Genomic DNA, 15643 nt, shown 5'->3' with positions numbered 1-15643 from the left:
TACATTTTAGACAAACTCCGGACCAACAATTAAACTGACAGCTGCTATTTCGTAAGCTAGCTGGCCTCTGACATTCATCCTAGCTTTACTATCAACTGGCTTTATCAGGCAGCTTTAGATGGAAGGGGAAAACAAATATGTTTTCCAGTTAACCTACTGATTGATAAACTTGATTATGAATGCCATTAGTTAGCTACATAACTAGCTATATTGAAACTGCTGGGGGAAGGCTAGCTAGCCTACTCCCACCATAATCACTGCAGTGTAGCTAATGTTAGCTAGGCTTCTATATATTTGCTTGGCATATTTGAAAGAGTCATTACTGACTTTCAACACTTGTCAAACTACTTCATTCCACAGCCTGTTTATTGATTAATTGGTGACTGAAAAAGTTGACAAGAAAAATGCCCCTCATAATTTCACTGCAAATAGACAGTTAGGCTGGTTGGGTATCATTTACATGAATAGATTAATAGAAATGTATTCATTGATTTTAGCCCTTACAAATCATAAGTATTGTCTTGATGGATAAAGTCTGCATGTTGCCAGATGCTTAAGTTACCATAGTAGTTAGTAAAAATGAGAACAGGCTAAGAAACAGTTATTGTAGTTTCTACAAAACTTTATTGAATTTGGTGGTCATCCCCCAAATTTGACCATTTAAAGCCTTGATAGTTGCATCTTTCCTCAGGGAACCGTCGATAGCTGGCAACAGGGTGGCAGGTTTTTGGATGTGCTGCTCTAGAGTTCCATGGCCCAGCAGAATCAGCTGAGAACAGAGGGATGGACACGTTCCTTTTTATACAAGTCTGGGAGACTTTTACAGGGAGACGGTTGCATGTGTTTTGGAGTGAGTACAGTAAATCCAACCAGTGGCCCTGGATAATATGCTATATGTCATCACACAGACAGACAGCCATAGTGAAGGGTTACATGGTGAATAAAGTATATTTCCACCAGTGGAGGTTACTTCTCTGTGCTCTGGAGAGTAGTTGGTCTGAAGGCTCTGGAGAGTAGTTGGTCTGAAGGCTCTGGAGAGTAGTTGGTCTGAAGGCTCTGAAGAGTAGTTGGTCTGAATGCTCTGGAGAGTAGTTGGTCTGAAGGCTCTGGAGAGTAGTTTGTCTGAAGGCTCTGAAGAGTAGTTGGTCTGAAGGCTCTGGAGAGTAGTTGGTCTGAAGGCTCTGGAGAGTAGTTGGTCTGAAGGCTCTGGAGAGTAGTTGGTCTGAAGGCTCTGAAGAGTAGTTGGTCTGAAGGCTCTGGAGAGTAGTTGGTCTGAAGGCTCTGAAGAGTAGTTGGTCTGAAGGCTCTGGAGAGTAGTTGGTCTGAAGGCTCTGGAGAGTAGTTGGTCTGAAGGCTCTGGAGAGTAGTTGGTCTGAAGGCTCTGGAGAGCAGTTGGTCTGAAGGCTCTGGAGAGTAGTTGGTCTGAAGACCATCACAAAAACAACAAGATCACCGAAAAAAAAATACTTCTGCGACCATCAGTGCTTCTCTCACGGTTTCATATTCAAGAGTAGAGTATATAAATGTAAAAAAAATAATAATAATAAAGAAATGAGTGCAATGACAAACCGTATATGCCATTGCCCCTTTGTTTCTCTCCCGAAGGGTTACATGTCTAGCTAGCGATTCAGGAGCAGGTTGGTCTGAAGGCTCTGGAGAGTAGTTGGTCTGAAGACTCTGAAGAGTAGTTGGTCAGAAGGCTCTGAAGAGTAGTTGGTCTGAAGGCTCTGGAGAGTAGTTGGTCTGAAGGCTCTGGAGAGTAGTTGGTCTGAAGGCTCTGAAGAGTAGTTGGTCTGAAGGCTCTGGAGAGTAGTTGGTCTGAAGGCTCTGGAGAGTAGTTGGTCTGAAGGCTCTGGAGAGTAGTTGGTCTGAAGGCTCTGAAGAGTAGTTGGTCTGAAGGCTCTGGAGAGTAGTTGGTCTGAAGGCTCTGGCGAGTAGTTGGTCTGAAGGCTCTGGAGAGTAGTTGGTCTGAAGGCTCTGGAGAGTAGTTGGTCTGAAGGCTCTGGAGGCCCTTTGAATATTAGCACCTGGTCTCTAACACCTGGAAAGAGATGGATAGGGTTATTCGGTGGTCCCCATATGAGAACCCTTTATGGTTCCAGGTAGTACCCTTTTTGGTTCCAAGTGGAACCCAAAACCCAAAAGGTTTCTACCTGGAACCAAAAGGGTTCTTCAAAGGGTCATCCTATGGGGACAGCTGAAGAACCCTTTTAAGTTCTAGATAGCACCTTTCTTTCTAAGAGTGTACTGAACGCTCTTGAAAGAGAGAGAGAGTAAGAGAGTTAACATTTACATTGCTGACTATAAGGGTGCCTTCCAATCAGATAAATGAATGCCTTACTTTGTGGTTCAAGTTGTATCTTCATGTCTGTAACTTCACTGTCTCTCCCTCTAACCCCTGAGCCATCACACCTGACCTCCCATTGGCCAAGGGCCTCTGGTAAAACCCTCTAATCAGTCTCTCTGACAGGGAGTTACTCCACGAGTAGACATGTTTATGGTGCATAGGGCTTCTCCACTCTGCATATGAGTGGAGTATTAGCTGTGTGTGTGTGTATATATATACAGTGCCTTGCGAAAGTATTCGGCCCCCTTGAACTTTGCGACCTTTTGCCACATTTCAGGCTTCAAACATAAAGATATAAAACTGTATTTTTTGTGAAGAATCAACAACAAGTGGGACACAATCATGAAGTGGAACGACATTTATTGGATATTTCAAACTTTTTTAACAAATCAAAAACTGAAAAATTGGGCGTGCAAAATTATTCAGCCCCCTTAAGTTAATACTTTTGTAGCGCCACCTTTTGCTGCGATTACAGCTGTAAGTCACTTGGGGTATGTCTCTATCAGTCTTGCACATCGAGAGACTGAAATTTTTTCTCATTCCTCCTTGCAAAACAGCTCGAGCTCAGTGAGGTTGGATGGAGAGCATTTGTGAACAGCATTTTTCAGTTCTTTCCACAGATTCTCGATTGGATTCAGGTCTGGACTTTGACTTGGCCATTCTAACACCTGGATATGTTTATTTTTGAACCATTCCATTGTAGATTTTGCTTTATGTTTTGGGATCATTGTCTTGTTGGAAGACAAATCTCCGTCCCAGTTTCAGGTCTTTTGCAGACTCCATCAGGTTTTCTTCCAGAATGGTCCTGTATTTGGCTCCATCCATCTTCCCATCAATTTTAACCATCTTCCCTGTCCCTGCTGAAGAAAAGCAGGCCCAAACCATGATGCTGCCACCACCATGTTTGACAGTGGGGATGGTGTGTTCAGGGTGATGCGCTGTGTTGCTTTTACGCCAAACATAACGTTTTGCATTGTTGCCAAAAAGTTCAATTTTGGTTTCATCTGACCAGAGCACCTTCTTCCACATGTTTGGTGTGTCTCCCAGGTGGCTTGTGGCAAACTTTAAACAACACATTTTATGGATATCTTTAAGAAATGGCTTTCTTCTTGCCACTCTTCCATAAAGGCCAGATTTGTGCAATATACGACTGATTGTTGACCTATGGACAGAGTCTCCCACCTCAGCTGTAGATCTCTGCAGTTCATCCAGAGTGATCATGGGCCTCTTGGCTGCATCTCTGATCAGTCTTCTCCTTGTATGAGCTGAAAGTTTAGAGGGACGGCCAGGTCTTGGTAGATTTGCAGTGGTCTGATACTCCTTCCATTTCAATATTATCGCTTGCACAGTGCTCCTTGGGATGTTTAAAGCTTGGGAAATCTTTTTGTATCCAAATCCGGCTTTAAACTTCTTCACAACAGTATCTCGGACCTGCCTGGTGTGTTCCTTGTTCTTCATGATGCTCTCTGCGCTTTTAACGGACCTCTGAGACTATCACAGTGCAGGTGCATTTATACGGAGACTTGATTACACACAGGTGGATTGTATTTATCATCATTAGTCATTTAGGTCAACATTGGATCATTCAGAGATCCTCACTGAACTTCTGGAGAGAGTTTGCTGCACTGAAAGTAAAGGGGCTGAATAATTTTGCATGCCCAATTTTTCAGTTTTTGATTTGTTAAAAAAGTTTGAAATATCCAATAAATGTCGTTCCACTTCATGATTGTGTCCCACTTGTTGTTGATTCTTCACAAAAAAATACAGTTTTATATCTTTATGTTTGAAGCCTGAAAGTTCAAGGGGGCCGAATACTTTCGCAAGGCACTGTATATATATATATATATTTATAAATAATAATACTTTTTTATGTTTTATATACAGTGGGGCAAAAAAGTATTTAGTCAGCCACCAATTGTGCAAGTTCTCCCACTTAAAAAGATGAGAGGCCTGTAATTTTCATCATAGGTACACTTCAGAAAACATTTGACCTCTGTCATTGCCAACAAAGAGTATATAACAAAGTATTGAGATAAACTTTTGTTATTGACCAAATACTTATTTTCCACCATAATTTGCAAATAAATAAATAAAAAATCCAACAATGTGATTTTCTAGATTTTTTTTTCTCATTTTGTCTGTCATAGTTGAAGTGTACCTATGATGAAAATTACAGGCCTCTCTCATCTTTTTAAGTTGGAGAACTTGCACATTTGGTGGCTGACTAAATACTTTTTTGCCCCACTGTATATGCATAACTTACTGACATGGAGTGCTCCATGTTCCTGCTGGTAGCAGGCCTCAAGCTGGATGCAGGGAAATGTCCACAATGTTCACATCTGTCTGGGTGTTGGGGATGTGCTTCAACCTGAGGAAAATAGTAGAGGGGGAATTAACCTCACTGCTCAAATTTCAGTGCTGGTTCAAGTTGCTCAGAACAACAACTACCTTTTAAACAGTTTTACATATTCATAAGCTTGATCAAGTTGTCACCATTTTACTTTTAACTAGTTTATCTATTTGCAGTGTTATTGAGATGGGCATTTTTCTTGCTGCCTGATAAAGCTAGCCAGTTGATAGTAAAGCTAGGGCGAATGTCAGAGGCCAGCTAGCTTACAAAATAGAGGCTGTCAATTTAATGGCTGGTCTGGAGTTTGTCTAAAATGTACCATTATATTTCACATGATAAGCAAACTACTGTCATGCTTTTTCACAAGAAAATGGACACGAGATCATTTGTTTTATTTACCTCGTCCTCTCTTGCTCATGTGAGTAGCTACTTCCTGAGATGTGATTGATGGAACAATCATTATAATCCCATATATTGCACTGTTCTCTAGTTTGATTTGATTTCAAGCAGGACTCTTCAGGTCGTGGGCAACTAATTCAGGTCGTCGCCCTAATTCTTGTGTAGTGTTTTCACTTTGAACTCAAGTACTACACAACCTGCGGATTCCTACTGTAAAAGCGTAGGGATCAACCACAGAGGGTTTGTAACGTAGACACTGGTAATCGAGATGCAGGGGGTAAGTTTAATATTTAAACAAAAATAACATGGAACAATACAGTGTAGGAGCAGCATCTAGACATGAACAACAGAAACAATACAGTGTAGGAGCAGCATCTAGACATGAACAACAGAAACAATAGTGTAGGAGCAGCATCTAGACATGAACAACAGAAGCAATACAGTGTAGGAGCAGCATCTAGACATGAACAACAGAAACAATACAGTGTAGGAGCAGCATCTAGACATGAACAACAGAAACAATACAGTGTAGGAGCAGCATCTAGACATGAACAACAGAAACAATACAGTGTAGGAGCAGCATCTAGACATGAACAACAGACACAATACAGTGTAGGAGCAGCATCTAGACATGAACAACAGAAACAATACAGTGTAGGAGCAGCATCTAGACATGGACAACAGACACAAGACAGTGTAGGAGCAGCATCTAGACATGAACAACAGAAACAATACAGTGTAGGAGCAGCATCTAGACATGAACAACAGACATAATACAGTGTAGGAGCAGCATCTAGACATGAACAACAGAAACAATACAGTGTAGGAGCAGCATCTAGGCATGAACAACAGAAACAATACAGTGTAGGAGCAGCATCTAGACATGAACAACAGAAGCAATACAGTGTAGGAGCAGCATCTAGACATGAACAACAGAAACAATACAGTGTAGGAGCAGCATCTAGACATGAACAACAGAAACAATACAGTGTAGGAGCAGCATCTAGACATGAACAACAGAAACAATACAGTGTAGGAGCAGCATCTAGACATGAACAACAGAAGCAATACAGTGTAGGAGCAGCATCTAGACATGAACAACAGAAACAATACAGTGTAGGAGCAGCATCTAGACATGAACAACAGAAACAATACAGTGTAGGAGCAGCATCTAGACATGAACAACAGAAACAATACAGTGTAGGAGCAGCATCTAGACATGAACAACAGAAACAATACAGTCTGGGGAAGGAACCTAAGGGAGTGCCAGATAAAGGGGAGATAATGGAGTTCAGGTGTGCTTAATGATGAAGCGCAGGTGCACCATCTTCACTCCTTGACAGGCTGATTTGGTAGCCAAGGAAGGAGACAGCCTCCTGAGAAAACTGGCACTTCTCAACGTTGGCAAACAGTTGGTTAGCCAGGAGGCGTTCCAGCACTACTCGGACGTGAGTGATGTGATCCTCCATGGTAGCCGAGTAGACCAGGATGTCCTCGATATACACGAACACCTGGCGTCCGAGCATGTCCCAGAACGCCTCGTTGACGAATGCCTGGAACACTGACGGAGCATTGGCTAATCCATAAGGCATCACCAAGTACTCATAGTGACCAGACATCGTGCTAAAACCTGTCTTCCATTCATCCCCCTCCTGGATGGGGATGAGATTGTATACACTCCGCAGGTCCAACTTGGTAAAAAACATGGCCCGAGGAGCTGTTCGATGGCTGCCGGCACCAACGGGAGAAGGTAAAAGTACTTGGTGGGGATTTCATTGAGTCCTCTGTAATTAATACATGGGCGTAACCCTCCACGAAGAAGAAGCCTGCAGACGCAGAAGAAGTGGTCATGCAGATGAAACCTTGTTGGAGCGCCTCATGGATGTAATCCTCCATGGCCTGGGTTTCAGCCACCGATAGAGGGTAGATGCGTCTGCACGAGGGCGCAGAGCCTGCAAGCTGGTCGATGGCACAGTCCCAGGGGCAATGAGGAGGGAGACGGGAGGCGCAGGTTTTGGAAAATACCTCCCACAGGTCCTGGTATAACTCCATGATGTTGGGCTGAAGGGCAACCACAGGACTCTCAACCGACGTGGAACCACAGGGGACGGAGAAGCAGGTCCTCCGGCATTCGGGAAGCCCATTCTGTGATTTTCATCCTCGACCATGAGATGGTGGGGTTGTGGCGTTGAAGCCAAGGGAGGCCAAGGTGATGAATAAGGGGATGTTCTCCTGATGGATGGACTCCACGGTGAGGGTGAGTAGTTTGGTGATGTGTTTGATAGTCCCGGAACCTAATGGCCATTTATCGACAGCTTGAACCGGGGGCGGAGAGGAGAGCAGGTATGAGGTGATGTTGAGAGAGGAGGCAAGGGTCTGGTCAATAAAGTTCCCCATGGCACCGGAATCCACTAATGCTATAGAAACAGTACATGAGGGACAGTCAACTAGTGTGATCAACACCAAAAAGGGTTTGGCTGGAAGTGATGAGGAGGGGATACTCACACCTGCCCCAGGAGGTGGAAGATCACATGACTGTCCCTCTGCTCTTGTGGATCCTGATTTGGGACGTGTCGATTACCGCTAGAGCTGGAGCCCTCCTTGACCACAATAGAGACAGATCCCCAGCTTTCTCTATCTGCGTGCGTCGCGCCACCGCGGGGAGGCGTGTGACCCCTACCCCCATGGGTTCAGGCTCTGATCCAAAGTGTTCACTGAGGGAGGGAGAGAAGCAATGAGAGTGCCGACACACTAGTAAACCGGCGATGTCGAACGCCGGAGGGGAGGAGCGGAAGTAGGCGTGACAGGGTTCTTGGATTGGCAGAGATAACTGACAGATTTCAAGTGCTGTTGGCCGTTAGGTTGGTCTTATGAAAGGATGGCGCCTGTTGATATACTGTGCTGTGGTTTATGTTTTACACCATGGTACCAGACAGGCAGACAGGCAGACAGACAGCACACATATGCACACACCCTTACGAAAAAAACACATGAAAAAATGTAATGAAAAGAACATGAAAAAACATGGTTTCTGGACACCTGTGAACACATATGTGGACAAATCACGTGAAAAATTGAAAATGTAAAAAATTATACTGACATTAAAAACATTCACAAAACAAATGGTTATCGGACACATGTTAAGCATCACGTGAATTTTTCACATGATTCAGATGTGGTTTCTCAACATTTGACGTGTTTTTGTAACTAGCAGAATTAGAACCCGGGTCCCCCAAGAGGACCAACACTCATTTTAAAGTCCCAGTCGGGGCTACCTGATCACGTGACCATAAGCAACCATAATCAGCTCATGTCCACTACACTTTCACATGTGTATTTTCACATTTTCATGTCAACTAGGGCTGTCAACTTTTTTTTTTTTAAATGTAATTGAGTTTATCGCAGAATTTGCTATGATTAATCACAACTAATCGCAGCTGCATAATTTGCTCAAATTGAGCTGTAATTTAGGATTTTTTATTACAAAAAGCATTACAAGAATATTGGCATGTTGATTTTGTCCAAGATAATGGTTAGTAAAATCAGGTAAATGTATAAACACTTTCTTTAACCTCAAAGTCAACTTTTGATATCACGTTGTTTTTAGGTGTATAGATGATGTATTTCGGTTGTTTTCAGCGTATTTCGAACACTTTCAGACAATGCAAAGAAAAATTGAAAGTTAACCTGAGTTAACTGATTAGCTCCGACAGCGCTAATTGTAACATGTTAAACATGATAAATAAGGAGACACAGAGTGCTATCTTCTCTGTTCTTTTCCCTGGGCTTCGACCAACATATGAAGAAGAGAGAAGTGCATCTGCAGCAGCAACACTGAATGGATGGCTCAGAAAAATACATGATTCTTTTTAATGCACTTGAATTATTATACTCAGGTAGGCTAAGTTACCTTTTTACAGAATGGCATTACAGAATGAGCTATTTCATATGTGGAAACATTGCTACTGCAACATGCTAACACCACCTGTTCGCATGTGAGGAGAATAACACTATTTCTACACCACATGTGAGCTTGCAATGCCACATGTGAAAGTTAGTTTATTTTAACGTGCCAGTTTGGACACACTTACTCATTCAAGTGGTGTTTTTCTTTATTTTGTACTGTTTTCTACATTGTAGAACAATAGTCAAGACATCAAAACTATGAAATAACACACATGGAATCACATAGTAACCAAGAAAGTGTAAATTTCTTTTTAAATATATTTTATATTTGAGATTCCTCAAAGTAGCCACCCTTTGCCTTGATGACAGCTTCGCACACACTTGGCATTCTCTCAACCAGCTTCATGAGGTAGTCACCTGGAATGCATTTCAATTAACAGGTGTGCCTTGTTAAAAGTTAATTTGTGGAATGTCTTTCCTTTCAGTTGTGTTGTGTTGTGACAAGGTAGGGGTGGTATACAGAAGATAGCCCTATTTGGTAAACTGGCAAGAACAGCTCAAATAAGCAAAGAGAAACGATAGTCAATCATTACTTCATTACTTTAAGACATGAAGGTTAGTCACTGCGGATTGCAGAATAGGTGAATGGATAATCTCCGAATGTGTGGTTGCCACCGTGAAGCATTAAGGAGGAGGTGTGATGTTGTGGGGTTGCTTTGCTGGTGACACTGTTGTGATTTATTTAGAATTCTAGGCACACTTAACCAGCATGGCTACCACAGCATTCTGCAGCAATACACCAACCCATCTGATTTGTGCTTAGTGGGACTATCATTTGTTTTTCAACAGGACAATGACCCAAAACACACCTCCAGGCTGTGTAAGGGCTATTTGACCAAGAAGGAGAGTGATGGAGTGCTGCATCAGATGGCCTGGCCTCCACAATCACCTGACCTCAACCCAATTGAGATGGTTTGGGATGAGTTGGACTGCAGAGTGAAGGAAAAACAGCCAACAAGTGCTCAGCATATGTGGGAACTCCTTCAAGACTGTTGTATAAGCATTCCTCATGAAGCTGGTTGAGAGAATGCCAAGAGTGTGCAAAGCTATCATCAGGGCAAAGGGTGGCTACTTTGAAGAATCTAACATATATTTTGATTTGTTTGACACTTTTCTGGTTACAACATGATTCCATACGTGTTATTTTATAGTGTTGATGTCTTTACTATTATTCTACAATGTAGAAAATAGTAAAGAAATAAAGAAAAACCCTTGAAGGAGTAGGTGTCCAATCCTTTGACTGGTGCTACATGTGAAACTGCAAATATGATCTTCACAAGTGATAGTTGTCAACATGTGAAAATGTAATTCCATATGTGAACGTGACATTTTCACGAGAAAGTTTTTCACCTGAAACTGCATATCCGCTTTTTCACATGTGAACGTTTTTAACATGTGAAACTGCAAATTTCACACGTGCAACTGCAATTCACATGAGTTGAAAACATGTTTTTTCCTCATGTGAAAAGGTGGTGTTAACATGTGAACTCTAAATTGAATACATGTGAAAATATGGTTCCACATGTGAGTTTAAGCTCAACATGTGCAAACAGCAATTACACATTTGAAAATGCATTTTTCACTTGTCAAATTGCAAATTTGACGTGTATTTTTTGTAAGGCATAGCCACAGTAAGCAACGATGAAAGGTGAGTTGCTAAAAGCTTCATTCTCAAGGACATACTACATAGTGGCAAGTTTCTCCTCAACCAACAACAATGGAAACCCACTTGTCTTGTTTGTCTCTCAAATCACTGTGTCGGAATGTCATGTTTTGGTTATTTTTCCTGAAAGTTGAAAGCATATTCTGCATTTCAGGCGGAGTCAAGATAAATTCTGTTTCAATTATTCACACTCTAAAAAATATATCTATTGAAATCCCACCAAAATGTCTAAATCATTACTAGGCTACACTAATGGTTCACTAACTGCATTGTCTCTTTCTCTGGGGCTTTCCTTTTTACTGCGGTGGGCTAAATCAGGGTCACACAGAGTGTTCTTTGTCGTCTTAAACAAATCTACTTTGAAACAAAAGTATACACCTCACACACATGGTTATGGGGTTAAAAAAAGAAGACACCTGTACCATGTCAGATATAGAGTTGAAATGTATTACATTTTGAGTTAGCATCCCAATATTACACTTTATATACATCACAGAAGACTGAAATATAACAAAACTGTTTGAAATAGAAACACAGGATTTTCATTGTTTTTAAATGTTTGTGAAGAATATTAATTACATTCCACCCATGAGGCCAAAGAGGGTGCTTTTGGTCATTGACTGCAGGAAAGGGTTAAATGAAGCAGTCTGGTAACAACCTACTCTGAGAGAAGAACAAGACAAAAGGAGACGTTTGGAGACTCCATAGAGAAATCGGTTGGGGGTACAGATGGGCATGGGGGGCAGAGAGGAGCTATTCAAAGAGAGAAAGAGAGAGAGAGAGAAGACAGGAGGGAGAGGCGAGGGGTTAAAAATGCTCTGCCTATTATGCTATCACCCCTCTGCGCACCCAGAGAGAAATTAACAGGGGGAATTAGCGAAGCAATTACACATTTTAATTGGACTAATTCTTCTGGTCTTGTCACGGCTGCATCCAGAGGAACACGTTGAGGCTTCGCCTCGTACAGTATGTGTCTCTTTCTCAACAGCCAACTGTGTTATTAATTTCTCTCATTTGCATCGGCCCCCTCTTTCACCCCTCTGACACCTGAGTCACGGAGCGCGAGCTGCTGTCAGCTAATGCACAGATTATTATCCTCTCTTTCTCTTTCTAGAACACTCACTTTATCTCTCTCTCTCTCTCCATCATCCCGCACCTCCTCTTTTTCTTTCTATCTATCTCTGCCCTCTTGATGTTCCCATTGTTCGTACAGTACACAGCTCACACAGACTCGGCTGACAGGAGGGAATTATGGTAGGACATCATTGCTGAAGAAAGGAAGATGGCAGCAGTCAACAAATGAACTCAAATTATGTGTAAGCGAGCTTGATCTTTCCAACTAATAGGCCCATCACTGTCCTACCTCTTACCAAGGTTGGGCTTTTAGGTTGCTAAATGTCCTACACTGTATAGACAATATATAAAATATGGAGATGTGTAAGTGTAGAATATTGATTGTCGTGTGAATTCTGTCTTAATTTTGAGTCTGTCTCAATTGGTTTAACCAATGGCGTCATTGTGCGTCTCCCAATCTCCCCACTCTACCCCTCTTCTCTTCTCCCCCTCTCCCTGGTAACCGTTGCTTTATTCACTGTGTTAAGAGGTTGGATACCTAATTCACATAAGATTAGCGGTATGTTGCCTGAAAAAAGCATTGGGCAATGTTTATATGATTCCCATTCCAAACAGGCAATTTTTTCCCACATTCTTGTCGGCATTCACCTTTTATATTGCCATTGCTTGCTGCAACTGAGCAAGAGACATTCAACTTTGACCCCGTTGTTGCGACCGTTGTCATGGTAACCTGATGTGAGAGCAAGCTAAATCTGACAGAAATGCCCTGCTTTCATTTCATCACATTCACAACAGTATGTTAGCAGCTTGGCATAGGGGGGAGTGGGGTAAGTTGAACAACGTTTTACATTCAGCATCACTCCGTCAAGGGAAATAGGGTATTTTTTCTAACAAAACTATCTACATATATTTCAGGATGTTGTGTATCCCTGGAAATAATCAGAATTCATGTAAACATGACATTTTTGAAAAATATAGCTTGTCCAAAAAAAAGTGGCCTCTCGGCACAACTTACCCAGCATATTTCTGTACTGAATTAAATATTGCCACTACCATTATAAAACCATGTCCATCTTTATTCCCCAAACACAATTCAACACAATCACACTCACTTTTTTATATTTTAATAATTTGAAGCATCTTTTAACACAAGCTTCACAACTAACAAACAATTTGTACTTTTTAAAACACATAGCCCAGGCCTTGTTGTTACCTCATGTCCCAGTGAAAATGCCTTGAATTAAACCTGGGAAGAAAACAATTACATTTGCTCAACTTGCCATTGGCTCAACCAATAGCTTAACCCATGGCCATTGGCTCAACCAATAGCTTAACCCATGGCCATTGGCTCAACCAATAGCTTAACCCATGGCCATTGGCTCAAATGACCCCATAGCAAACATTTTGACTATATTAGCCCAAAACAGCTACAATTATGCACTTTTATGTTAGGTTTAGGACCTCATATTGAAGCTTCTAGAGACCCCAACTGATGTATAGAACAATCTTTAAATGATCTACTTTGGTTTAGATATAAGCATCATGAAACCTCTAACACAATAAATCAATTAGGTCAATAAATTAATTTGGACTTATTGAAAATATTTTTGGGGGACTTAATTTTCCTGTTACAGTGAATAAAATAATGGCTAAAGGTAAACCCAAAACGTAGTCAGATATGTTCTGTTAATTATATGAGCTGGCTATTGCAGCTAGATAGCTAACAAGCTAATGTTAGCAACCAACCAAAACATTGTCTGGAGGAAGTGGCTTTTAGTTGCCTGGCTTGATTGATTGACATATTCTAAATACATTTTAAAACAGGTTTTTTTTGTGAAAGAAATAGAGCAGGTAACAATTGCCATTTGGACAAGGCTGCTTCGATGTCACGCAGACTGTCCTTTTGGTGTTCATACCAGGTTTATACTTGCCATAATGACAAGGATAAGTTTGATGTCAGACAACAACAATAGAATGTTCATGAATTAATTTGTGCCAAAGACGGTAAGATGTAAGGTGACGTTTATATTGGGGGGTTGGTGGGACTTCTAAATACATTACCACAATCATGACTAGGTTGGTTGGTGGGACTTCTAAATACATTACCACAATCATGACTAGGTCGGTTGGTGGGACTTCTAAATACATTACCACAATCATGACTAGGTCGGTTGGTGGGACTTCTAAATACATTACCACAATCATGACTAGGTCGGTTGGTGAGACTTCTAAATACATTACCACAATCATGACTAGGTCGGTTGGTGAGACTTCTAAATACATTACCACAATCATGACTAGGTTGGTTGGTGGGACTTCTAAATACATTACCACAATCATGACTAGGTCGGTTGGTGGGACTTCTAAATACATTACCACAATCATGACTAGGTCGGTTGCAGGAAATAAAAGTACATGCTTTGTTGCTGGAAATATCTTTCAGATATTAAGAAAAGTTAGCAAAATGTTGTCGGGATGCTGACGTTGGCTAAAAACGTCTTGATTTGAAAGGTGGAAGAGAGACAGAGAGAGTCCCCATCAACTGTTGCTCAGCATTATTGACGGACTGATCAATGGATTAGTTATTGATCCAGGACCGTTTGACATGTAGAGGGAGTTAATTGTATTTCCAAGAAGGATGGGAGGTTGGCCAGGATCATCTTTGACTTATTTGACTCTATACTGATAGGGAGAGATAGGTGTCTCATTTGACACTTCAGCGATCTCCTACAATGTAATACCTGAGCTGGGAGCTGACAATCCCCAGTGTGTGTGTGAGTGTGTGTTCCCCAGAGAATATCTGTCCTCTGATGGGGATCGGAGTGGATCAATAAGCAATGATAGACTTCTGCCTTCCATTCAGCTAATCCTGTTAGTGATAGCAGTGGATGTAATCGAATGGTGACACACACACAGAGACAAGATAGATGTGTGGACACACACACAGAGACAAGGTAGATGTGTGGACACACACACAGAGACAAGGTAGATGTGTGGACACACACACAGAGACAAGGTAGATGTGTGGACACACACAGAGACAAGGTAGATGTGTGGACACACACACAGAGACAAGGTAGATGTGTGGACACACACACAGCACGCACAGAGGCAGGCAGGCACACAAGCATGTACATACACACATATCATGATCATTAAACACAGGAACCTTTGATATGGAGATCAGTAAAACTATGGGAGGCACTGCAGAAAGGGACACCCTTGAAATAGCACATCTTGACACATGTATCAGTGATAACCACACGCAGCCTATGAGTCTCACACATATCTGTAATGATTCCGGATTCAAATTTTGATCTCCATTTTGAAGAGGGGGACATAATAAAAGTGAACACCAACTGTTCCTGTATGAAGGTACATCAAGGGAACACTTCTGATATGACATAATCCTCTCCTCTCCACGTCTCTCCTCCTTAATCTCTCTCTTCCTTACCTTCCGCCTGAGAGACTCAAAGCTCCCTTCATCTTCTCCTGGGGGTTGATGGGAGCTGGAGAGGAGACCACATGCTGTAAGAGAGGAAAGAGAGAGGTATTAGAAAGTGATGATTGAATTAACTGTGATGCAGATGTCCTTTTTCTCTCCTGCGTGTGCCTCATCATCGTTCTCCCAGTCAGTCAGCCAATTATGGACTGTGTGTACGCGTGCGTGCATGAATGTGTGGTAACATTTCCTTGAAATTCACTGTGCATGCCAGCTTCAGACTCATCCGTGTGTGATCCATTACTTGTGGTGCTGACCAACGCGTAGATGTCTGACATGCTACCTTTTGTGAATAACATCCTCTTACCCCCCCCCCCCATCACCACCACCACCCCAACCTTC

General features: G+C 41.9%; 1 long non-coding RNA gene across 1 annotated transcript in view; it reads right to left on the bottom strand.

Annotated features, from left to right (window-relative positions):
* LOC116357687 (uncharacterized) overlaps window positions 1-15339 on the bottom strand; it is a 15673-nt gene extending 334 nt beyond the window's left edge. Inside the window, exons 1-3 of the long non-coding RNA XR_004205609.1 lie at window positions 15254-15339; window positions 4611-4715; window positions 1-2041 (exon numbers count right to left, since the gene is read on the bottom strand). The exon at window positions 1-2041 is cut by the window's left edge and continues 334 nt beyond it. This is a non-coding gene — a long non-coding RNA (uncharacterized LOC116357687). The remainder of the gene's footprint in view (window positions 2042-4610; window positions 4716-15253) is intronic.
* Window positions 15340-15643: the final 304 nt, after the last annotated feature.

Source organism: Oncorhynchus kisutch, linkage group LG26 (assembly GCF_002021735.2).
Source record: "Oncorhynchus kisutch isolate 150728-3 linkage group LG26, Okis_V2, whole genome shotgun sequence".
Classification (NCBI taxonomy): domain Eukaryota; kingdom Metazoa; phylum Chordata; class Actinopteri; order Salmoniformes; family Salmonidae; genus Oncorhynchus; species Oncorhynchus kisutch.
The sequence above is the reverse complement of the archived record's forward strand: the minus strand, read 5'-3'. Positions and strand labels throughout refer to the sequence as shown.